The sequence below is a fragment of the Peromyscus leucopus genome, chromosome 17 (assembly GCF_004664715.2).
Source record: "Peromyscus leucopus breed LL Stock chromosome 17, UCI_PerLeu_2.1, whole genome shotgun sequence".
Taxonomy (NCBI): Eukaryota; Metazoa; Chordata; class Mammalia; order Rodentia; family Cricetidae; genus Peromyscus; species Peromyscus leucopus.
Genome location: NC_051077.1, coordinates 43756753 through 43781097, shown reverse-complemented (window position 1 = coordinate 43781097; position 24345 = coordinate 43756753). Strand labels below are relative to the sequence as shown.

At 42.4% G+C, this 24345-nt stretch overlaps 1 pseudogene; it reads right to left on the bottom strand.

Moving 5' to 3' along the window:
• Nucleotides 1–21951: 21951 nt before the first annotated feature.
• Nucleotides 21952–23462, bottom strand: LOC114701084 (annotated as a pseudogene).
• Nucleotides 23463–24345: the final 883 nt, after the last annotated feature.

Sequence of the window (24345 nt, the reverse complement as noted above, 5' to 3'; positions counted from 1 at the left end):
ATGTTACTCATGGAAGTGGGCATACCTAGAGTGTTGATATCCAGTACCATGAGTGAATAAACAAACAATTGTTTTCATACATACATACATACATACATGTATACATATACATATATACATACATATATACATACATATATATATACATATACACACACACACATATATATATCTCGTGTGTGTGTATGTGTGTGTGTGTGTGTGTGTGTGTGTGTACAGGCACATAGGTGAACCAGAGGAGGTCAAAGAATAACTCTTAGGAGTCAGCCCTCTTCTGCTATCTTGTGGGATCTGGGATTGAACTCAGGTTGTCAACTCTACATACAAGTGCCTACCATCTCACTAGACCTTAAGAATAAATATTATCTATGCAGATATATTAGGATAGTAGCTGAATAAACATTCATACAATTTTTAAAAAATATTATTTAAGATTAATTGTCACTAATTGGGTTACGGGAGTCCTGGATAAAGCATCCCTCTTCTCAGACCACATTCTGAAGCATTTGTTCTATGGTGCTATGGTTTGTCTGCATTCACTATAGCTCATCTGTTGAGAGGTGAGACCATCAGGAGAGCTATAGACAGCAAAAGATGCTACAGGGTTGTAGGAAGAATGTCGAGGCAAGTTACCCTTTGGAAAAGGTCCTCAAGAGAATTAGCCATTGTGGGTAGCATGATGGGGTACCCTGAGGAGGAAGAGCCTTCAATTTCCTTCAGCAGAGAGCAGATTTGTGAAAAACTCTTTATGTTAATCATGTGCAGCTCCTATAAGGTTACTCGTGATAACTTGCCATCAGCACAGAAAAGATAAAGCCTTTTTAAGGATTAAAACAAATTATTTACTCCTCTCTCATACAATGCATCCCAACTGCAGCTTCCACTCCCTCCCATCCTCCCAGTGCTCCCCCACCACCCTAAGGAATTTTTGAGACAGTTTCATATAGCCCAAGCTGGTCTTGAACTTGCTATGTAGCCAAGACAGCCTTGAACTATGGATCCTCCTGCCTCTGCCCGCGTCTCTCCCCCCCCCCCCCGCCCCTGCTGATTACAGGCATGCACTATGCCTGACTTAAAGATTGTAAGATTGTATTGTGCTGGCTAGTTTTATGTCAACTTGAGTTATCGGAGAGGAGGGAGCCTCAACTGAGAAAATACGTCCATAAAAATCCAGCTGTAGGGAAGCCTGTAGGGCATTTTTTTTTTTTTTTTTTTTTTTTTTGATTTTTCGAGACAGGGTTTCTCTGTGTAGCTTTGGGCCTTTCCTGGATCTCGCTCTGTAGACCAGGCTGGCCTCGAACTCACAAAGATTCACCTGCCTCTGCCTCCCGAGTGCTGGGATTAAAGGCGTGCGCCACCACTGCCCGGCGGGCATTTTCTTAATTAGTGATTGATGGGGGAGGGCCCAGCCCATTGTGAGTGGTACCATCCCTAGGCTGGTGGCCCTGGGTTCTAGAAGAAAGGAGACTGAGCAAGCCATGATGAATAAGCCAGTAAGTAACACCCCTCCCCACCTCCAACTCCAGCCATGGCCTCTGCATCAGTTCCTGCTTCCAGGTTCCTACCCTGCTTGAGTTCCTACCCTCATTAATTGTCATGATGAACTGGTATATGGAATGGTGAATGTAATACACCCTATGTTCCTCAATTTCTTCTGGTTATGTATGGTATTTCATCACAGCAATAGTCACCCTAACTAGGACAAAGATAAAACATTTCAAGTTAAACATGGACTGTTACGATGAACGCTGTGAATTTTCACTGTCTCATCAAGAATATCTCAAAGAGCCTCAGGCCTCAACTTATATTTTACTTTCAGCTACATCAATACAAGTTTGAGAGAAATCTGAAATTTTAATATGACAAATGTATCTCAGCTCGTACGATACATGAAATCACTGATATATTGAATCTTGTATACGCCTGACCACATAAATTACAACATACAGAGAAGGAAAGAAGAGCAGACTTTTGACACTTTAAAGTAGATTTGTATTTATGCAAAGATGTGAGCAGGAGTTCAAAGTTACAGATCATATGCTGCCAACACCGAGACCCGGGTCCTGAGTGACAGATATCAGACACTAATTATAACGCATGCTTACTCTGTCCTATGGGCGGGATTTTGCGTGAGGGTAATATTTGATATGTGGAGTGGACCTGTTGCACATTACTTTTGTTCTCAGGGACTGGCTGTTCGAGGTAGCCGCTGAAGGCAATATGCTAAGCTGAAAGCAGCGTCCAAGTCTTTATTTACTTATTGTAACTGAGTACACTAGGCTAGGGTTGACGCCCCTCCCCTCCCCAGTGTTCCACAGCAACGGGTTAGGGTCACGTGACAATCATCGAAGCTGGGGGGAGTGTATTGCTGCAGGATTCTGAACTAGAAAGCTTTCTGTGGACCCACTAGGATGAGGAGAAGGGAGAGAGAAAGGGTCAGGAGCAGAACCTGCTGGTTCCGAGGGAAGGAGAGTTGCCTTAGCTTAGGCTCAGTGGAAAGAACCAGAAAAGAATAAAGAGACTTCCTAATGGAGACACCTCGGGAGCAGTTGAACATCTGCACGGCGGGCCTGGGGTCTGTGGAGTCAGTTCCGGATCCTAACTCTCTTCAGAAAACTGCTATGCACCAACTCAACTATGAGGCTGGTATAGGGAGAGCGGCTGTCCCCGGAAAGCCTTACGGTTGCCCATAGTCAGATCTACAAGGTCACACAAGGGACTCCTGGGTTACAGTGTCCTTTACAGGTATGAGCTCATGTCACCTTTGCCTCATCTCTAACTAGCAGACCTCTCCAAGTTCACAGAGGATGAGACAGACACAGAATGAGGAAGCTGTTCCGTGTCACATGCTAATAAATAACACATATGGGATTAATTCGGATCTCTCAGATGACTAAACACATGCTCTTCCTTCCAGGATGTTTTAGGTGATGTTCTGGGAGGATGTCCCTGTGTTGCTACTTGCCTTGCCTTTGTGGTAAAGTATCTGCCCAGAGCACTTTAAACACAGAAAGACCTGTCTTGGGTAGCAGTCGTAGGATACAACCCCTCACTGGAGCAGGCGCTTGAGACAGCTGGTTACATTGTATCCTAGACCCCATCCTGTGGAATGGTACCTCCCACGGAGGGCGAGCCTTCTCAGCTCAATTAATCTAGATAATCCCCCTACAGACCGGCCCAGAGATTTGCTTCCATGGTTATTGTAAATTTCATTAAGGTGACAATCAATATTAACTGTCACAGTCCCCATTATTAAAAAGCTTATGCTTTCCACAGTGAAACAAGGCATACAAGTTAAGTTATAAAGGAAAGAGATGAAAGTTGGATTACATAAGAAATATCAATCAAACTGTGTGGGCATAAAATAAACCTCCTGTGACTGGCTTTCCCATGCTGCCGGACAAGAAGGTGTGTGCCACTGTAGAACAGAGGTGGGACAATTATACCCAGGGCCACATTTGGCTATGTGGGTGAGTTTTCGGCTACCTTGGCTGTTTTATCGCTACAAAATAGCAGAGCTGAGTACTTAGGACAGAGAAGGTATGACCCATAAAGTTGGAAGTATTTACTGCCTGCCCTTGTAGAGACAAGGTTTTCCATCTCTGCTACAGAGAAGAAAAAGAACAGACATGGAGAAGAAAAGGAACAGATAACAGAAAGGAACACACAACCAATGAATTTACAGCAAGCAAGACAACTGCTGTAGCAAATGTGTCTCTTTATAAGAAGAAACAAAGGCATTGGTTACTTTTCTGAAATTTAATTATTTGTTTTTTTTTATTTGTTTGTTTGTTTTCAGACAAGGTCTGGATATGCAACCCTGTATCCCAGGCTGGTCTTAAAATCATGGTAATCCTTACCCAGTGTCTCATGTGCTAAGATTACACATGTGAGCACCACACTTGGCTTATATAATTGTATTGTATTATTATTATTATCATCGTGTGTGTGTGTGTGTGTGTGTGTGTGTGTGTGTGTGTGTGTGTGTTCTGGCACATGATGGGTGGGATGAACACATACCCTATAATATGTAGAAATGTGGTAAACACTTCACTGACTGAACTATTTCCTCAATACTAATTTTATTTTTAACACCTTAATTCTTTAAAAAGGAAATCTTACGTTTATCATATATTATTAAGATTATAACCAGATGTGCAAAATATGTAGATTCTGGATTGACTTATTGATGGATCTGTGACTGAACACTTCAAGCAGTGGCTTTTGTATAAGAATTAAAAAAAAAACTAATCTGCACTCAAATTATCTCTAATTGTGACAAAATTTGCCTCTGCATCCAGGACAAAGCTGGATATTAACCCTAGGAGCTAGAGTTCACATCTGTTTATTTTACATAAGGGGAACTACTTGAGAACAGCTCACAATCTCTTAGCTCTTCATTGATGTCAGCCTTGTGACTGATGTTCAAATTTCATGGAGTGGAAAAGAGCAGAAAAAGGCTGCAGGTGACAAGGAGGAGGTGGCTTTGGAGCCTAAGTTCTAATCTCGGCCGAGAGCTCACAGGTTTACCCGGACACTGAACCTCTGCCCTCTTTTTCTATAAGCTGGCTTTGGGGACTTACGGCACCCTCTGTGTGTAAGCAGGGCACCTACCCTCCGGTGTCTGATGCCTTAGGACCACCCTGTGTCACCGGGCGGGATCCTGAACAACAGAAGCATCTTGTTGACTTGCTAATTTAAACATATGTTTGGAGGCGGCGGCAAAAGCAGAGCAGAGCATCCTCTAAAATGAGGCATTTTTTGGAGTGTGTTAGTCAGTGTCTTAGTTAGGGTTTCTATTGATCTGAAGAGACACCATGACCATGACAACTCTTACAAAGGAAAACATTTAATTGGGTGGCTTACAGTTTCAAAGGTTCAGTCCATTATCTATCATTCTGGCGGGACATGGCAGCATGCAGGCAGACACGGTGCTGGAGAAGGAGCTGAGAGTGGAGAAGGAGCTACATCTTGATCCCATGGACAACAGGAAGTGATCTGCAATACTGGCCATGGCTTGAGCATACATGAGACCTCAAAGCCCACCCCTACAGAGACACACTTCCTTCAACAAGGCCATTTCTATTGCAACCAAGTCATACCTCTTAATAGTGCCACTCGCCACTCCCTATGAGCTTATGAGGGTGGGGTGGGGGAGGCAGGGGTGGAGGTGTGGTTAGGGGGGCAATTACATTCAAACTCCCACAGTCAGCTTTCAGTCACTGGGATAAAACATCTGAAAGAGTCAACTCACAAAGAGGAAACGTTTGTCTGGGCTCATGATGAAGGCACTTTTATATGCTCTCATATACTGTAGAAAGGAATCTATGCATTCACATTCTAAACAGCTCAACATGTGCGCACCGCTAATGCTTTGCTTATTCTGAGTTATCCCCCTCACCAGGGTGTTGCCTACAGGATCGATACAGCAGAGCCTAACTAAACCCAGCACCATGAAGTGTGTGGACCCACCTTCCGATGGTGATGCCAACGAGGAAGAAGTGCGGGCCATGAGAAGGAGAGAGATGCTGGCACCACAAGTCTCGAAGATGTCGCTGACCGCCAGGGCAAGGCTGAGCTCTGGAACCATTGGTCGCCTTGGCCCTACACTGTGAGCTTCTGGCTGGACATGAGACTTTAGGAGGGTTGTTTTTCCTAGGGTGACCCCCTGCCTTCCCAGATCACTAGCTCCCTGACTGGAACAGAGGGAGAAAAGAGAAGAGCAGAGAGAGAGAGAGAGAGAGAGAGAGAGAGAGAGAGAGAGAGAGAGAGAGAGAGAGAGAGCCAAGCAAGGCTATCATAATTTCCTTCAATTAGTACCCGCCTCTTAAAGGTTCTATCAGTTCCAAGCTGGAGAAGGAGGTTGGTTGGGGGACTTAGGAAGAGGACTATCATGGTACGTAAGTATGAAATCTCTACCTTGTGAGAGCTTATTGTGCCCTAGACCCCTGGTTAGAGAACATAGGAGGTACCTTGTTGTCTGATCTCCAGATGTTCAAACTCCTTTTTGCTGGAAGTTTCTACTCTACTCAGGTGACCCACCAGGGCCTAACTCAACTATAGAAAGCGTCTAGGCAAACTTCCACAGGGCAGGCTCGTCACACGGAGGCCTTGCCTGTACCTGCAAGTCTTGCCCTGTGAAGAGTCTGGAAATTTAGCTGTCTGGAGTCTCTGAGTATGTAGCTGGAGATTTGCCTTTTGCCCATATAGAGGTCACACACTTCTTTCTTTGTAGGGTCAAGCTGGATTTTGAGATTGTCCTTCTATGCTGGAAAAAAAAGTATGGATTCATTCGGCTGGGCTCTGTAGATCTAGTCCAGCACTTTCCCAGACTCAAGAAAGTTCCTCAGGAGGGCAAGAGGCCAACTCAGGTTATTCTTTGGAGATGATGATTGTGACTTTAGTGATTTCCAACTTTTATATGTGATTTAGCTTGCTTTACTGTTGTTGTTGAGAGAGATTTCTGATACTATGGTGGGTCAATTTGTTTTTGGAATTCTGTTGATTATTATTAAATTGAAAAACCTGAAGTAATGTCTTAGATACACATGTGCTCGGAACAGCTATTTTTTCTTGTGATTTTTTTTTTTTTTTTTTTTTTTTTTTTGTTTTTACACTTGCCTGGCATGTCTGCCTTTCTCCTCTGAGGTTTAATTAGTTTTATTTATCTAGTATAAACAAATGTCATGGCTGTCACAGCAAGTGTTGAATTCTCTCTAGAGATACGCTGGCCATTTCTTGATCTTCGTGAGGGTCAAGGAGTTCCTGCTAAGGAAAATGAGTCTCTTTGCAAAGGCCAGGATGAGAAAGGTGCTCCTTGGAGACTACATTCCAAGGAGCTTTAGCCAAGTTATGTGAGGTTGTAGCAACCAATACCATCCACAGCAGCAAGCTAGTAGGCAAAGAGACGACAGAAATGCTACCACGTGGGAGAAGGAATCAGTGCCTTAAACACAGAGCCCCACAGCTAGGCGGGCACTGTGCAAGGAAAGAGCAGGGTTTGTTTATTTATTTTTCCAGTAGCCTTGCCTCAGAGAGATGATGTCTCAAAGAATGACAATTCCTTAGAGCCCTTGATGTCCGGATAGATGTGTCTAAATGGTTTCTGATCGCCATGACAGCTTGAACCTGGTATGCGGGTTACTGGTCACTTCTCTGAAGAATTCATCCACAAGAAATGAAGATAACAAATATTTGCCCTTCTCTCTCTCTCTCTGTTTTTTTTTTTTTTTTTTTTTTTTTTTTTTTTTTTTTTTGAGACAGGGTTTCTCTTTGTAACAGCTCTGGCTGTCCTAGAACCCACTTTGTAGACCAGGCTAGCCTCAGACTCACAGAGATCAGCCTGCCTCTGCCTCCTAAGCACTAGGATCAAAGATGTGGGCCACCACCACTCAGCTGGCCTTTTCTTACAACACAAAAGCTACCGAACTCTTAAGATTTAAAGACAAGTTCCTTTAAAAATTTATCTTGAACATGGTTATGAGTTGTCCAAGGAGCCATATCTAAAAAGAATAAAGCCATAGGGGCTGTTATAGCTTCAACACAAGACAGTGGTCTGCTCGCGTGGAGAATTGAGCTGAGCCTCACATTCACAAAGGGAACTAATAGAGCCAGACACTTGCATGGCATACATCTACAACTTTGAAACTGTGAGAATAATCTAAAACTGCGGGCATGGTCTGGCGAATTGGCTCAGTGGTTAGGAGTACTTGTTGCTTTTGCAGAGGACCTAGGTTTGATTCCTGGCACCCACATATGACTCACATTCATCCATAACTCCCTTTCCTGGGGATCTGACACCCTTTTCTGACCTCTTTGGCCATCTGGCACACACACACACACACACACACACACACACACACACACGGCACACATGTACATACGCAGGCAAAACACTCATATATATAAAACAGTAAAAATAAAAAAGTCTAAAATTGTAGGTATGCTGAAAATATTCAACATCACCATTCATTTAGAGTTTTATTTCTGTGAACAATTGGATGAATGTTTAACTTTACTTAGGGATAGAAAAATACACCTATATGAGGTGCAAGATATTTCCCATAATATTTCCTGAGGTGATGTAATGACCTTCCTTCAAACACCACATAAAAGAACATCCAGTTAAGAAACTTTCTCAATTATTAATGACAAGTATTCTGGGTGGCTAGAGTTAAAATAAATTCATTACATTGTAGTATCCTTAGATATCTGAGGGTAGTTTTAATTAGTGGCACCTTCATCTCCCCACAGCCTCACAATTGGATACATTTTTAAAGAAATGTATATTGTCTGGCAGCTGAGGCGTCGGCTAAGTGTGCAAAATGCCTCTATGCCTGGATGCTTTCTAACGTGGGTTCTGAGGGCTGAGCTTTGTGCTTGCAAGACAAGCAGTTTGGAAGGCCTGCAGACATATTCTGGAAGGGTAAGCTCCCTCTGAGGGAAAGCAGGGAGGGGGTACACAGCTATACTTTCCAAGTCTACCCATCAGTTAAATGCCTCCAGCTCCCCATGGGCAGAGAGAATTAATGATGAAGTGAGACTTGGGGGGAGATCCCTCCCCATGGAAACCAAGCAAGCACGGGACAATTCCCCTCCAGCACTACAGGTCAGTCACCTAAGTGTGTGTGAAAGTGGACTTAGCCTGCTTTAAAACGTGCCGTGAAACACTCTCAACTGGAGTGATTCATGCTCAGATTGCCTCTCCAGAGCTATTAATGCTGCCAGCCATCTCCTCGTCACAAGAGTCATTTATGCAGGCTGCTTGGGAGGGGTTGTCCTTGATACCACCTGGTCTCCTTGGCAACGTGGCTCTACCTCAGCAGTTCACAAGAGGCGAGTATCCCAAGCCCATTGTCGTTTCAAGGAGAAATTCTCTGCCCATTCCCTTGGTGTGATATTCTGTCGGAGCCAGTTTTCAGGTTCCTTGTGGCTTTACCCATCAGGTCCTCATAGAGAGGATGATTAGGACCATGGGCCTGAGTGCAGGTGTCTGAGATGGTCTGCACTTGGCTGTGCTGGGGGAGGAGGTCTTTTGCTCTACCTCTTGGCATCTCTATAAATACCCTGGGGCAGAGACAGTCAGGGCCCGTTGGAAAAGGTTCCAGGCCCTCTCGAGGCTATCCTTTATTTTCTATCTGTTTATCTCCACAATCTAAATCCTTCTATCTAATATTTTCCTGCTGCTGGCACTCAAGAAAACTCTGGGGAGCTGTGGGGTTGGTGGGTAAGCGCCTCACAATATTCTGTAGCCCCACAGGGTGACACTGTTCAGGGCTCTATAGAAGATGGATAAAGTGATATGAATCACAAACTGGACGGATCTGCTCATCTGAGGCAATGCTTTTGGATGACACTTGATGTGGTGAATCCATTGTTTAGATTATTTGGCACTTAAAACCTACCCCTACTTTCCAGAAATCATCATTTTCCCTCCTCTTGATGCTCGACTTACACTCTTTCACATCAAAAGTCCTTGATCCCTTTCTCCGTGCTTTAGGTCATTCATAAACTTGATATTTTTCCCTCTTAAATTCTTTTTCTCCTTTCTAACGATTAATTTCATTGTGTTGCTAAAAGCCCAAGCTACTGTATGAGAATCTGTGGAGACCTGGTGTTCTCGTAGCTATACCTTGATGTAGATGCTGTGGATCTGAAATCTGAAGTTCTTACTTCACTGGAATAGAGATGAGTGCTGCTGAGGTTAAAACAACTCATCTACCTCTGGCTTGTAGAACCCAGGGCCACCGTGGGATTTTGAGTCCTCATGTCAGGATGTCTTCTCATGATTCAGCAGCAAATGCTGAGCTGTTAATATTCATGCTTATTTGGAAAGAAATTTGGCTTTTGGTGGGTTCCAAACTCACGTCTTGGTTTCATGTCTGATGATCTTATTTATTCCCCCCACCAAACTTCTAGCTTGCTTCCAAAAGCAATGCTACGAGATTGAAAATAGATTATGCTACGAGGAATGTAATGGACATGTTAGCCGTGCTTGAACCTTTATGTTCTTAGTTTGTCTTACAAAAGCATATTTTATACGGGAGTGAACTGAGGCTTAAAAAGAAAACACGGCATCATGAACTTGAACTCAGAACTGTGTGATGTTGACGTGAACTATTGCTTGTTGTGTTGCTTTCTAGTCGTCCTCCCCGCCCCCTACCCCGACCGCACCCGACACTCTCTCTCTCTTTCACGAATACTCATACCAGGGCTTTGATAATGTCAGGCAAGTACTCTCAACATTTAAAAACAAATTGAGACATTGCTTCCCTGACTTGCCTAGGCTGGCCTTGAACTAGCTATGTAGCCCACAAGTTTTAAAGTTGAGCCCCTCTGCCTCCCGGGCTCCCAAGTAGCTAGAAAGATTACTGTCCACCATCACAACTGGTTAGAATTCTTCTTTAAGTCTTTAATGATTTTTTTTTTGAGATTCGGTCTTTGTTTGCCTGAACTCAAGCATTCTGAGGGCGAGGCTGTGTGGTATCGCCGCACTACACGGAGGAAGCGAATTCCCCAGTCTCCAGACTGAATCTGAATAAACCTGAATGAGATGCTTTCTCTCCATCTCTTGTCAGATCTGCTCAACTATCTCACTAGCTTCGTTTACTGACTTTCAGAATGTTCACAAAGTTAGGTGTTGCTAATGTGTATTCACATTTATTTGATATGTACTGTTATATTTGAGTATTTATCAAATAAAAACATAGTAATATATAACCAAAGACTACAGTATTGATCCATTTCATGCTGTAATCCTGTAGGAAATTTCAAAGTTGTTTAATAAGTAGGCAACATGTACATTCTCAGTGTAAAGTATTGAGACAATGTGAGACGTAGAATGAATCACAAAAGTCTCTCTTTGTTACCATTCCAGTAGGTTTTATACTCATCTCCAGACCTAACCATGATGCCATTAATGTAGTTATCACTCTGGCCTGTGTACACGTGAGTTTAGATAACTATGTACAGACACCCTCATTTACTATATTTATTTACTCATTTATTTGGAAGAGTGAGAGTCTCAGTCTGTTTTGTGTTGCTCTAAGAATACTTGAAGCTGGATATTTTATAAAGAAGGAAAGAAAAAGAAAGAAAGAAAGAAAGAAAGAAAGAAAGAAAGAAAGAAAGAAAAGAAAAGGGGAGGGAAGAGAAGAAAGGAAGGGAGAGAGAAAGAGAGAGAGAAATAAAGGAAAGAAGGAAGGAAGGAAGGAAGGAAGGAAGGAAGGAAGGAAGGAAGAGGTTTACTCAGTTCACAAAGATTCAGCACGCAGCTGGTGTTGATTTCTGCAGAGAGCCTTGTGAGAAACACCATCACATGCAGAGATGCATGTGAGAAGCAAGTACTCGAGAGCTCAGATGGAGTGAGAGAGGAAGCAGGAAAACCAGGAAGGGGCCAGGCTCCCTTTGTGCTCATTTTTAACCACATGCCCTTGCGGAACTAACCCATTCCTGTGAGACATGGTCCATCCTGAGGGGCCGGCATTAATGCTTTCACTCCTGTGGTTACAATGGATAAGTTTAAAATTCCCACCAGCCTTCAGCACCACACTGGGGGCCAAGCTTCCAGCATGTGTGCTGTTGGGTTTGGGGAGACATCCGAGCTCTATCCAAACCATGCATCTGGCCTGTGTTTCTCATTTTTGACTGAGGCGTTCCTCATAGAATGAAATAGTAAATCGTGTTGAAAACCAAGAAAGAGCTTTGGAGTATGATGGTATAAATATCATTTCACGCGAACAGACTGAAAACAGGTCCCTTCCTCTCACAAGCTAAGACGCTTGTGATGGTTGGCATTATCGAAAGTAAACAAATCAGCTTTGAAATAGCCCAGTGTTTTTGGTGCCTAACATGAAATCAGTCAACAAAGAAATGTAAGCTCACAAATAGTTGGTAAATGTCAGTAAATACTGGGGGAAAATGAGGAATTCAAAGCAAAACCCCAGAGCACACGGGGCAACTAAAGGTCCTCCCTACCCTCTACGCGAATAAGAAACTCACACGCGCACTAATTAGGAAGAAAAAGTAAGTTTGCAATTATGAGGAAGGACAGGAAGATGTGAGCAGCCAGATAAGAGCCTAGAAACCATCACCAGGAAATAGGAACCGACAGAGGAAGGTGTTATGTTTGGGATATGAAGTGTCCTCCCCAAAGGCTTGGCTTCAAGCTGATGAGTTTTAGGCAAGGGTTTGGCTCCTGAGGGCTCTGACCTCATTAATGAGTTACCCCGCTGATGGCATTATTATGGCATCCTATCATTATTATGATGGCAATTTTATGGCATTATTAGAGGGTCTAGAAACTAAGAGGGGAGACCTTATCAGAGGAACTGGGTTATATTGGTCTCCAGCCCCTTCCTCCCTGGCACACTCTCTGCTTCCTGGCCACTAGAGGTGAGCAGCCTTCTATACCATGCCCCACCCCCCCCATGGTTCTGCTTTACCATAGGCCTGAAAGCCGTGGAACCAGCTGAGCACAGATGGGAACTTCTGAAACTTTGATCCGAAGGAAACCTTTGGACTTGAAGTTGTCTCTGGTAGGCATTTGTCACAGTGACAAAAAGCTAACCAGAAGGGGAGAGAAAGGGAAGCAGTTAAAATACCACAACATCCCACAACCTGTATGGATCCTGTCTCACTTAATACCCAAAACACTGGATGAAATAAATCGTATTTGGTCTGTTTTTCAGAAGAGGAAGCAGATGTAGACATATGTTCCGCAAGCTGTTCTTTTTTTCTGGCACGTGTGTGTGTGTGTGTGTGTGTGTGTGTGTGTGTGTGTGTGTGTAAGTCTCGTAGGTGAGAAAACTCCCCAGATATGTCACATAGACTGAAAGCGAACACTTCTCTCCTGTGATAGATGGTGTGTGTGTGTGGGACTGTAGGATTCATCTGCATCTTCAAACAAAACAGCCACCCAGCCTAGTTACTAAGACACTTGCTGATGCTGCCCTCCTCATCTAGGCATCCTTTCCTGTTTAGGAATGCCCTTGAATTGAGACTTCTGTTAACCTGACTTAGGAAGTCTTTATTTCTTTCTTGACGATGACTTCCAAATTCACGAGTGAACTATTTTGTCAAGGTTGGCCTTTGCCTGGGCAGTTAGGTGCTGAGCTTCTTTTGAAAAACCCTTGCCACGTCACTTCAGCACAATCTCTCATCCTGAAAAGAGGGAAGATATGATTTACCAGTGTTCAAATGGGCGCTGCCATTTTTCAAACCGATAGGTGACTTAAATGATTTGGAGGGATTATAATTTTTTTTTTAGCTCCTCCATGTAACTCTGAAGTGGCAATAAAATTCAAAGTTGATGGGAGTTTCAGGCAAAGATGCCACAGAGATTTATAGAATATAGAGATGTTTGTTTCTTTGGTGAATGATCTATTTCCATTTTTTTCTCCCCTGCTTTATCCCTTTTGAATTTATTTCAAGTATCTCTTGAAATAGTATGGCCTATAATCCATTGCCACGTATATTGCAAATAATTCCTCCACATTATTCTTACCTTTGTTATTGAAACAGTGTCATTTTTACCTTTAATTTTTAATGCTGTAATTTATTGTGTTGTAATATAGGTATCTAGCCTACTTCTCTCCTCTAAGCAGTTCAGTTTTCCCAGCATCATTTATTGAATAATTCATTGTGTTGGATTGGTTGTAGCAATGGCCCCAATTTGCTTACTCTTTCTAGAATCTGCCCTTTGGAGGTTACTCCCTGATTATATTATTTCATTTCTGTTGCTAATAACACAGTGCCATGGTGTAAATTACAAAGCAAGGGGAGTTATTTTGGCTTGCAGTTCTTTAGGTACCAAGGTCAAAGAATTGTATCTGTTGATGACCTTCTTATTGGCAGGTCCCAAGATGTCTCAGAGCATCACGGGTAACAATTAGGGAGTATACAAATGTCTATGTATCTCTTTGGCCTCTCTCCCTGTCCATATAAAACCATTAGTATTTTGTGGAGGCTTCACCTAATGACCTCATCAATTCCTAATCACTTCTCAAGGCCCAACATCTAGATATCATCGTTAAAGTTTCCACTATGCTTGTTGTGGATTCAGTCTTGCTGTAGTGTTCATCAGACATTTCCACCTCACCTCTCAACTATTGCATGTAATGACTCTGGGCTTTGGCATAAGATTTTCTTGGGTTGATGGAAGAGTAGCAAACCCATATTCTTAGAGACCCTTACATATTGGAGCTTGCTTTTGTGCCCTTGTGCTTAGAACTCTGTTGCTAAATAAACAAGTCCAGGTAGCTTGCTCAGTGATAAGAAACTGGAGTCTGGTGTCTTAGGATTTCCCTTGCTGTGAAGAGACACCATGACGATGGCAACTCTTATAAAGGCAAACATTTAATTGAGGTGGCAGTTTACAGTTGCAGAGTCCATTATCGTCATGGCGGAGAACATGGCGACATGCAGGCAGACCTGGTCAGAAGGCTAACAGGAAGTGGACTGGGCCACTGGGAGTACCTTGAGCATAGGAGACCTCAAGCCTTCCCCTACAGTGAAACCCTTCTTCCAACAAGGCCACACCCGCTCCAGCAAAGTCATACCTTCTAGTAATGACACTCCCTTTGGGGACCATTTTCTTTCAGACCACCACACCCAACTTCCTCATAAACCATCAAGAGACACAAAAGTGATTACCATAAGACACAAGGCAGCCAGCTACCCACTGAGGGGCTGGGCAGAGAGAAACACTCAGGCAAGATCATAGAGACCTGGCCTAGACCCCTGGTTTCCCCAGTGTACCCCAGCATGGTTGCCTTATTATCAAAGCATGAAGTCGAATAAATGTTTCTTACCTCAATCTGCTGTATTTGTGGGTGATGTTACTCAATAAGAAACAGTAGGTGTGCCGTCTTTACCTTTGCTCTATTTACCATGCACTAAATTCATATCTGTCCCTTTCTGAACATTGTTTTGTTTCTTTGATATATTTATCTTTTCCTCTGCCAAATCCATACTTGAAACCACTGTGCTTTACAGTATGTTCTGTTGCTGGGTAGATTAATAACCCCTTTCCTCTTTCCATCACCAAATTATGTCTAATTTCTGTTTTTTTTCAGGAAAAAAAATTGTCAAGTTCTTCTAAAAGTCTTTTGGGGATCTTATTTTGAATTGCATTATTTTGGGAATATTAAGAATTTTTAGATCTCTGTATCTACTCATGTCCTTCAATCATATTTAACATTTTTCTTATAATAGTCCTAGACTGAATTTGTTAAAGTTTTACCAAACAGCATTCAAGTAGAAAAGGAAAGCAACAGAAGGACATATTAAAATACTAGCTGCTAAGAATAGTGTGGCAGTTTCAGACTACGTAGTGCTAGGCTTGCTAGGCCAGTCTAAATCTGAATGGCCACCAGGGAGGGCTGACTCCGACACCTGAGCTGAGGCTGAGTGACTGTCCCCAGATGCAATAACTTTGTCCTGCAAGACTCAGTTCTGCTTTTAAGGCCTTGCAATACATTAAATGAAGCCTATTGATAAAGCCAGGGGTAGCCTTCCATATTTAAATTGGTTATAGATGAATTAAATTAGTAATTAATTGTGGTGCTGGAAGTTGACCCTAAGAATTTGTATATCCACCACTGATCATTTCTTGTTGTACTTCCTTCCTTTGTCAGAACTTCCATGAACTCACCAAAGGATAGAGATGAATTTTGTTCCTAGAAGCTTCAGATGTGGGCATTTGGACCTATTCTACTCCTGGAGGCAAATAAATATATTTGTATTGAGTACAAAATCCTCTTCTTAAAAATGTAGCTAAGAAGTAGTTAAGAAGATGGGGAAGAGTTAGAGGAAGAGAAAGCAGAATCTGAGCTGAGAGCGTGGGAGCCATGCTGCTCTGGACATCTGTTGATCAGCAAGACTCTGCAGCCTCATCTTTTTGGTGCCATCATTTGTGTGCTTTGGGATGTTGTCTATGCTGTAACTGTGTTGCTCTAATTGGTTAATAAATAAAGTGCTGATTGACCAGTAGCCAGGCAGGAAGTATAGGTGGGACAAAGAGAGAGGAGAATTCTGGGAAGTGGAAGACTGAGTCAGGAACCACTGCCAGCCACCGCTATGACAAGCAACGTGTTAAGATACTGGTAAGCCATGAGCCACATGGCAACTTATAGATTAATAGAAATGGGTTAATTTAACATATAAGAACTAGATAGCAAGAAGCCTGCCATGGCCATACAGTTTATAAGTAATATAAGTCTCTGTGTATTTGCTTGGGTCCAAGCACCTGCTGGACTGGCAGGTGAGAGATATTTGTCCTGACTGTGGGCCAGGCAGGACCAGGAAAACTTCAGCTACAAATGGCACCCAATGTGGCGCTTGAACCCATGATCCTGAGATTAAGAGTCTCATGCTCTACTGACTAAGCTAGCCAGGCACTGGGGGCAGAGTGGGTAACTGGAGAAAACTCCAGCTGCAAATTGTGCCAGAACGTGGGGCAAGATTTTCTACCTAAACCTGAGGGAAAAAGATTATAAAACAGAGCTAAAAACAGCTTCCTAGTTGTCTCTCTCAAGTTAGCCACAGCCTGTGGGCTTGAGCTACTCTATGGCAGGTTCATGGCGTGCACGCTTGGTGGGAATGAGGTGTCTCCAAGCCGCACAGAGCACTGCATGACAGATTTAGCTTTTACTAGTTAAAAAGAAAAAAAGTTTTCTGGGCTACGTGCTGCTTGGATAGAATCATAGACCCACTGTCTCCCAGAGTCAGCAGACAGCATGGCTCCTAGCGCTGGTGGTGAATTATCTCCACCATGTTGAAAAGCTAAATTGGGCAGAGCTAGCAGCCAAGGCTTCTGCTTCAGTACTAGCTGCTGCAGTTTAAAGCAGTAGATTCACAATAGGACAGATTCAGAAGAAATAGTTTACAATGTATGTAGGCTTAAAAGAGAGAGAAAAAGTAACAGAGACAGTTATATTAAAGAAATAGAAAGTTTTAGAAAATAAAGTCTTTAAAGAGACAGTAAAGGTAATATTAAAAAAATAAGCCATGTAAAGATGGATAGTACACAGAGAATTTGGACTGTGTTGTCTTTGATATTTTTAACGGCAGAGAGACAGTAAAGGCAGTTGAGTTAAACCAATATGTATATTTTAAAGGTATCTTGACTTCAAAATTTGGATCTAAGGATATGTTGCTTTGGAAAGGAAGCTCTGCTTTTGTTTCCACAGAAAGCAAGAGGCTATGGATTTGTTTCAGATTTAAGATACATCAGGTTTGACCAGCCAAGGCCCCTTGAAAGGTCTCCAATGACACTATGGCCCAGATGATCTAACATTCAGAATGGTTTCAAGGCAGCTGGCTCAGACAATACAGCCTCACCGACTACCCGATAATCCTAAAATTTTCTTTATGTCCCTATAAGAATACAGGGCCCTCATCCAGCAGGAAGTAGGAGAAGCTATGCCCAAATTCCCAAATATACCAAGCTGGCTTTGGAGATGGAATTGGTTCACTCCTTCTCTAAACCCAAGCATATTTGCTAAAAGAAAAGGTTGAGAAATTCCCCTGTCTCATATCAGAAGAGCCCTTTGGTGTGGGACAGAGAAAAACCAATATTTTTATTTAAAGCGGGTTGATTATAAATACAATCTCTTTCTAAAAGAAGAAAGGGGGAATATGATATAGATATATAGGATAAAAGCATAGATTGTTGAACCTACTTTTAAAGAGCAACTTGTTTAAAATGTTTTACATTGGTATAGATTTTAGTTTATTGATACAAATTTAGAGTTGGTTTTGTTCTTATATATATACTCTTATTTAAGGTATTCTGTTTATGTAACTCATTTAGATTGTAATGGATAATTAAGAAATACAGATTAATAATTAGTCTTCTATGATAATCAAACTTATAGTCATGTTAGTTTAGTTTAATTCAATTAGCTAGGTAATCTCCAAACACTTCAAAGACATACAGAATATAACATTTAAAATGTTTTAAAAATTTAGACTTTCTGGACAGTGATGCATGTCTGCTCCTGGCAGTACCAATTTACTTCAGAGAGGAGGATGGTCATCGAAGACCCTCTATATAGAGTTTATCTTCTTGACAAAAATAGCCATTTAGGTAAGAAACTGTTCTTGCCTGGACTGCTTGAAAAAAATGTATTGATTGGACATGCAGGACCCATAGGAAGGTGACCACTGAACTTTGCTTGGCAAAATGGTCCTTCAGGTTCCTGCTTTGCAGAGGAAAATACCAGACATTCTGCAGGACACAGAGAGAAGTGACTGAGAGACTCTAGGCCTGTGGGCTGAAGACAGATGCCCCAACTTTACGGAGGAACTTTGAATGACTGTCCAGGCTGCCAGCTATCTCTGTCTACTCTCACAAGACTCCCAAAAGTTGCTTGCGTCCTCCTGTTTCTCAGGTAATATTATATACTTCTGGGGTCTTTCATATAGTTGAAGACTAGATAGTTGTAATTTTCCTTAGTTATGATAAAAGACAAGTCAGATATGAAACCGAAGACTCACAAATATAGGATAGATAGGATATCTTCTTTAATTTTGCCAAATACAAATAGACTAGATGTTATAACTATAATTCTTGCTTGATAATTGTTTTGTTATGTGCAATTTTACTATGTGAAAGTTAAAACCTTCCTTTTTGAAAAAAAGAAAAGAGGAAGTGCCGTGGAATGTACTCTGTGCTGTGAATGTGTTGCTCTGGTTGGTTAATAAATAAAGTACTGATTGGCCAGTAGCCAGGCAGGAAGTATAGGTGGGACAAACAGAGAAGAGAATTCTGGGAAGTAGAAGGCTGAGTCAGGAGATACTGCCAGCCACTGCCATGACAAACAACATGTTAAGATACTGGTAAGCCATGAGCTATGTGGCAACTTATAGATTTATAGAAATGGGTTAATTTAAGATATAAGAACTAGCGGGGGGCAGCTTTAATAGCACTAGCAAGCAGCATCTCTGATTCGAGCCTGGCTAAATAAAAAAAAAACATGAGAAAGTGAAAAAAAAAAAAAAAAAAAGATATAAGAACTAGATAGCAAGAAGCCTGCCATGACCATGCAGTTTATAAGTAATATAAGTCTCTGTGTGTTTGCTTGGGTCTGAGCTGCTGCAGGACTGGTGGGTAAGAGAGATTTGTCCTGACCATGGGCCAGGCAGGACCAGGAAAACTTCAGCTACACTTGTGTGTTTTGTTTCTGAATAACTTTCAATCTTGAGTGATGAATGCTAAAAATCTAAGTATGGTTTTGGATACACGGCATGATAGCCTTCTACCAGTTTTCCAAATAAATGCCATGTGACTTGGTGCACAGGTTTATAATTATTTTGTTACTTTAGCAGAGTGTAAATTTATCAATAATTATCCCTTTAAAATTGGATTTAAAATCCAGGCATAGTTATGCTCACCTTTAATCCCAGCTCTCTGGAGGCAGAAACAAGCAATTTCTGTGAATTCGAGGCCAGCCTGGTCTACATTGTGAGTTTCAGGACATCCAGAGATACATAGTGAGACCTTATCTTCAACCTCCACCGCCTAAACCAACCAACCAACCAACCAACCAACCAACCAACCAACCAACCAACCAAAACAAACAAAATTGGATTTAAAATATAATATTTTTAGTAATTCCTTGAGAATTTCATACAAGCATACAATTTATTTAAACACATTCACCTTATCCCTAACTCTATCTTGTAGATCATTCCTACCACCTCACCCACTCCCAACATCATGTCCTCTTTTTTTAAAAAATTTGAAATTAAAATGTGTAATTACATTATTTTCCCTTTCCTCATTCCAATCCCTTCCATGTCCCCCTTCCCACTTGCTGTCTCTCTCAAATTCATGGCCTCTGATTTCCTTTTATTTAATCATCGTTTTACACACACACACACACACACACACACACACACACACACACACACACACAACTCTATAAATACAATCTGCCCATTCTGTATAATGCTACTTGCAGATGTATCATTTCAAGGCTGACCATTAGGTATTGGATAACGAACTGGGGTGCTCTTCCCTGGGAAACACTATTTTCTCCGATTTTCAGCATTCCTTAGTTGCCTGTAGTTCTTTGTCTAAGGTTGGAACCCCATGATATTTCCTCCTTCCATGTCGGCATGTCTGTTGGGTCCTCCTTGTTCAGGTCTTGTTTAGGCAGCCATGTTGTTGGAACATCATAGTTGTGCTTCCCTGGGATTTCTAGGAGATGAAATCTTACAGCAGAAATTCTGTCCCTCTGGCTCTTAAAATCTTTCTTCCTCACCTCAATGTTCCCTGAGCCTTACAACGGTAATTATGCTGTATCAGCATCAGTTAGGGCAGGGTACCACATAATCACGTGTTCTCTGCATCTTGATCAGTTGTAGTTTTCTGCAGTGGTCTCCATCTGCTGTGAAGAGATTTTTTTTTTGTTGTTGTTGTTGAGGGGTAAGAGCTACAATTATTTGTGGATATATGAGAAAATATTCAGAATGCAGTTAGGACTCATACTAATTTAGTAAAGTGGTGAGATCTGTTGATCTCACTAGCCCCGGGTAGTTGGCTAAGGCTCCAGAACCAGGCTTGGTTGAGTGGACTACTTGGATATGAGTTCCACTACTGCACCCTTAGGGTTATCAAGCCATGTTGGTTGTTCTTGTAGTTCATGGGTGTCATGCTGGGTAGGACTGTATTTTCTCCCTCCCTTAGAAGCTTGTATGGCACCTTCTGTTACTATGAAAGCCGGTCCTCAGGGAGGAGGACTTCAGGTCAGAGCTAGCTCAGATCTTTTGGGTCCTGTGTTTGAAGTTCATGGTGTTTCAGTAGTAGGGACTCACCTTCATCCTCTGAGAAGCAACCAAGAGCAACAGCAATAACAGTGTTTGAGGAACTTGTAAGGAGGTTTCCCATGCTGGTATTAGGGGGTTTGTGAAATAGTCTATGGCTCCTGAGGAGTGGTATTGACAACCTAGATGGGAATTTTTAACTCCTCTCTCTCTCTCTCTCTCTCTCTCTCTCTCTCTCTCTCTCTCTCTCTCTCTCTCTCTTTTCTCTCGTGTGTGTGTGTGTGTGTGTGTGTATATGTGTGTGTAAAATGTACATATTTTGTATGTATTTTAGATAAGTAGATAATAATATAATAATATGATTCTTTATGACTTTTTCAAGCATTTTTACTATTATTTTGCAACTCCCTTCCTTTCTGGGTTGATATCCTCCCTCCTTCTCAACTAACCTCTCCCGGTTTTCTCATTTCCCCTTTCTAATTACTTTGACCCTGCAATTCCCCTCTCTGTTGCCCCTCCACCCTTGGTTCCTCTTTACTTTCTTGATTTCTAAGTTATATACTAATATCTGAGGGTGTGGAGTTAGGAGACAAAGGTGGAGAGAACTTACAGCGTTGAGCTTGTGCTGCCCATACACTCATGGGTGTGGGACTGTCCCTTAGAACCTAGTCAACCTACCAAAGGCCACACCCTTCAAGAGAATTGACTCCCCCGCCCCGGAGGCCATCAACTGTCAGTAGCTCACGAGTGTCTCCTTTCTTGGAATTTTAAAACGTAAACATATTAATATAACCACTTCTGCTTCATTTCCCTGCACTAATTTGTGTATTTTATCTATTCCCCTGCATTCAATTATCCCATTTAGAGTCTTCCTGTAAGCACTGTGGGGTTTTATTGCATCTTTTAACGTAAGCTTGAATGAGTCATACTTAATCTGGCTACTGTTGGCATTATCCTCTCTTCTGTTATCTGTTCCTTTGGTTTTGTGTTTATAATTCTTACTTTCTTCTTAGTTCTTCCTAAGCTTTATTTTATCTTAATTACATTTATGTGTTTATTTCTTTAGTTGAGGAGGGGAGGGGAGGTACACACATACACTGTGCACAAGCGGATGTCAGAGAACAAATTGGTGGAAGCTGGTTCTCTCCTTCCACCATGTGGGTCCCAGGAATCGAACTTGGGCTATTGGGCGTGGTGGCAAGTGCCTTTACCCAGTGAGCCATCTCCCTGGCCTGTGATGGTCACACTTCTGCCTTTGACAGTGAAGTTGCTGCAGCTGCAGGACAGACGTGGTCACAGCTGCAGAGATGAAAACCTCTCTGCCAGCAGGATGGAATCTCCTGAAGGCCGTAGTCAGTTAACTTCAAGAATCTAGTTATCTAGTATCCTGGACCTCGGTAGAACAAACAGTCGCTATGGATTCTGATAACATCATTTGATAGGAGCAGTAAGTGGGCACACTGGATGAAAAGGCCATGGGGTTGGGTGGGCATGGATGCAGCCAAGAATGAGGAGTTCAAGGTCATCCTGCCAGAGGAAAATTTCTTTTTCGTTCTGTGTGACAATAATCCGGCCCACTATTTTGTCTGCAGGGGAGAACATATGTGATTGTGAATGCATTTCTCATCAGTTTTCCACAGAGGACTCCCCATGTTTCAATGCCTTTGGGGGTATTGTCACTAGTAAGCTGGAGATTGTGGGACACCACAATGTGGAGCAGGCCTTCGATGGTGGCGACATTTTCTATGATACTTAGTACTCAGTGTCAGGGACCTGTCCATCACAGGTGGCTGAGCTGGCTGCATGCTCGTGCTGCAGTCTGAAGTCTGTGTGGATGAGAAGGGTGAGGTGGGAACCACATCTACACAAGGCTTTTCCAGGTCAGGCTGCCGAGGCCCACATGGGCCAGGGTCACCTTCCCAAATGCTTGGACAATTTTTAGCTGGTATTTTTCCAGTTCTTACTTCTGGATCATCTCCTCACAGGTATGGAGTTACTGCTGCTCTAGCTACTGCTGCTGGGCAATGCTTTTTCTTTTTCCAGCTTTTGCTGGATAGTGGTATTCCGGCAAGTTCCTTCTCCTTTTTCTTTGGTTCTTTATACTGCTTGTGGTCTTTGGTATGTCTTTTCAAGAGTTCAGTCTTAAGGTCTTCTGCTTTCGGGAAAGCAGTGTTCTTTAATTTCTTGACCACGTCTTCCTTCTCAGGAATGATAGCTGATTTGGTTGTCTCTTTGTTCTGGAAGTTTTTCAATGAACTCTGTGGTGTCTACTTGTTGTAGAGAACACAGGCATGTTCAATGTTGCCTTCTTTAGAGTAAATTCATGCCGTGTGCATGATCTCAACACCAGAACAAAATTGTCAATGGGGTGGGATGTCTATTCAACTCAACTTTACTCCCTAGTTGAGACAGATTCCTCACCCAGGCTTAGGGTGGAAAGCTGACATGCCAACATGGTCAGACATTGGGCCAATGATTTCTTTCCTGAAGAATGACAGCCGGGGAATCCGGAAACTTTTTTTTTTTTATTGATGGATTTGCCTCTTAAAGTAAACTTATATTTACAAGAAGGAGAGGGAACAAAAGCACCCCTAGTGCCCTTGAGCTCCCAGCCACCTCTGCTTTCTTGAAGGTCTGACATCTGGTGTCCGTGCATTGTTTACATTATTACCGATGGATGAGTATTGACCCATGGTTAGTAGCTAAGGCCCAGGGTCTCCTAAGCGTTCATTCTGTGCTGCACAGTTCTCCGAGTTCTGCTAAAAACAATCAATGCCATGAATTCTCCCCACAGCAATGCTTTACAGAATAGTTTCACAGACCTAAAATTCTGAGTGCTCCACAGGCTCAGCTGCCCTCTGCACCCCCCCAGCCACCAGAAACCACTCTTTTTGTATAGTCTTTTTTTCGTCTTTTTTTTTTTTCTTCCAGAGCTGAGGACCGAACCCAGGGCCTTGCGCTTGCTGGGTAAGCGTTATACCAGTGAGCTAAATCCCCCACCCCTGTATAGTCTTTTTTAATTTTACCTATCTCAGAAGGTCATATAGGTTGAGTCACATTCTATATTTTCTGCATGGATTTTCTTCTTCTCCAGGTGCTTAGAAATTATGTATAAACTATCTATAATAAGCTAAATTTATTTTACTAGTGGACAGGTGCATGCATAAACAGTAGTCTCAGCATACATTTTTCTTGTTTTATTGATTACATTTTTTCATTTATTTTACATCACAACCACCGTTTCCCCTCCCTTCTCTCCTCCCGTTCCCTCCCCCCACCTCCCCTCTGCCCCCCCTCCACTCCTCCTCTGTTTCTCTTCAGAAAGGGGCCTGATTCCTATGGGTATCAACAAAGCATGTCAGCACATACTTGAGCAAAATAAAAGGTAAGCTCTGTCTGAGGGCCCCTTATCACAGCAAAGATGAGAGGTTTGAACGTCCGTCTTTATTTTCTGTTTCTTCAAGATCCAGGCTTAGTTGTATTGATTTGAATTTCTACTGCTGGTCTGAAGAAAAGTTATTTAGCCGTGCGTTCTTCCAGTCAGCAATCGCTTAAACGTGACAAGAATGCCTTCAC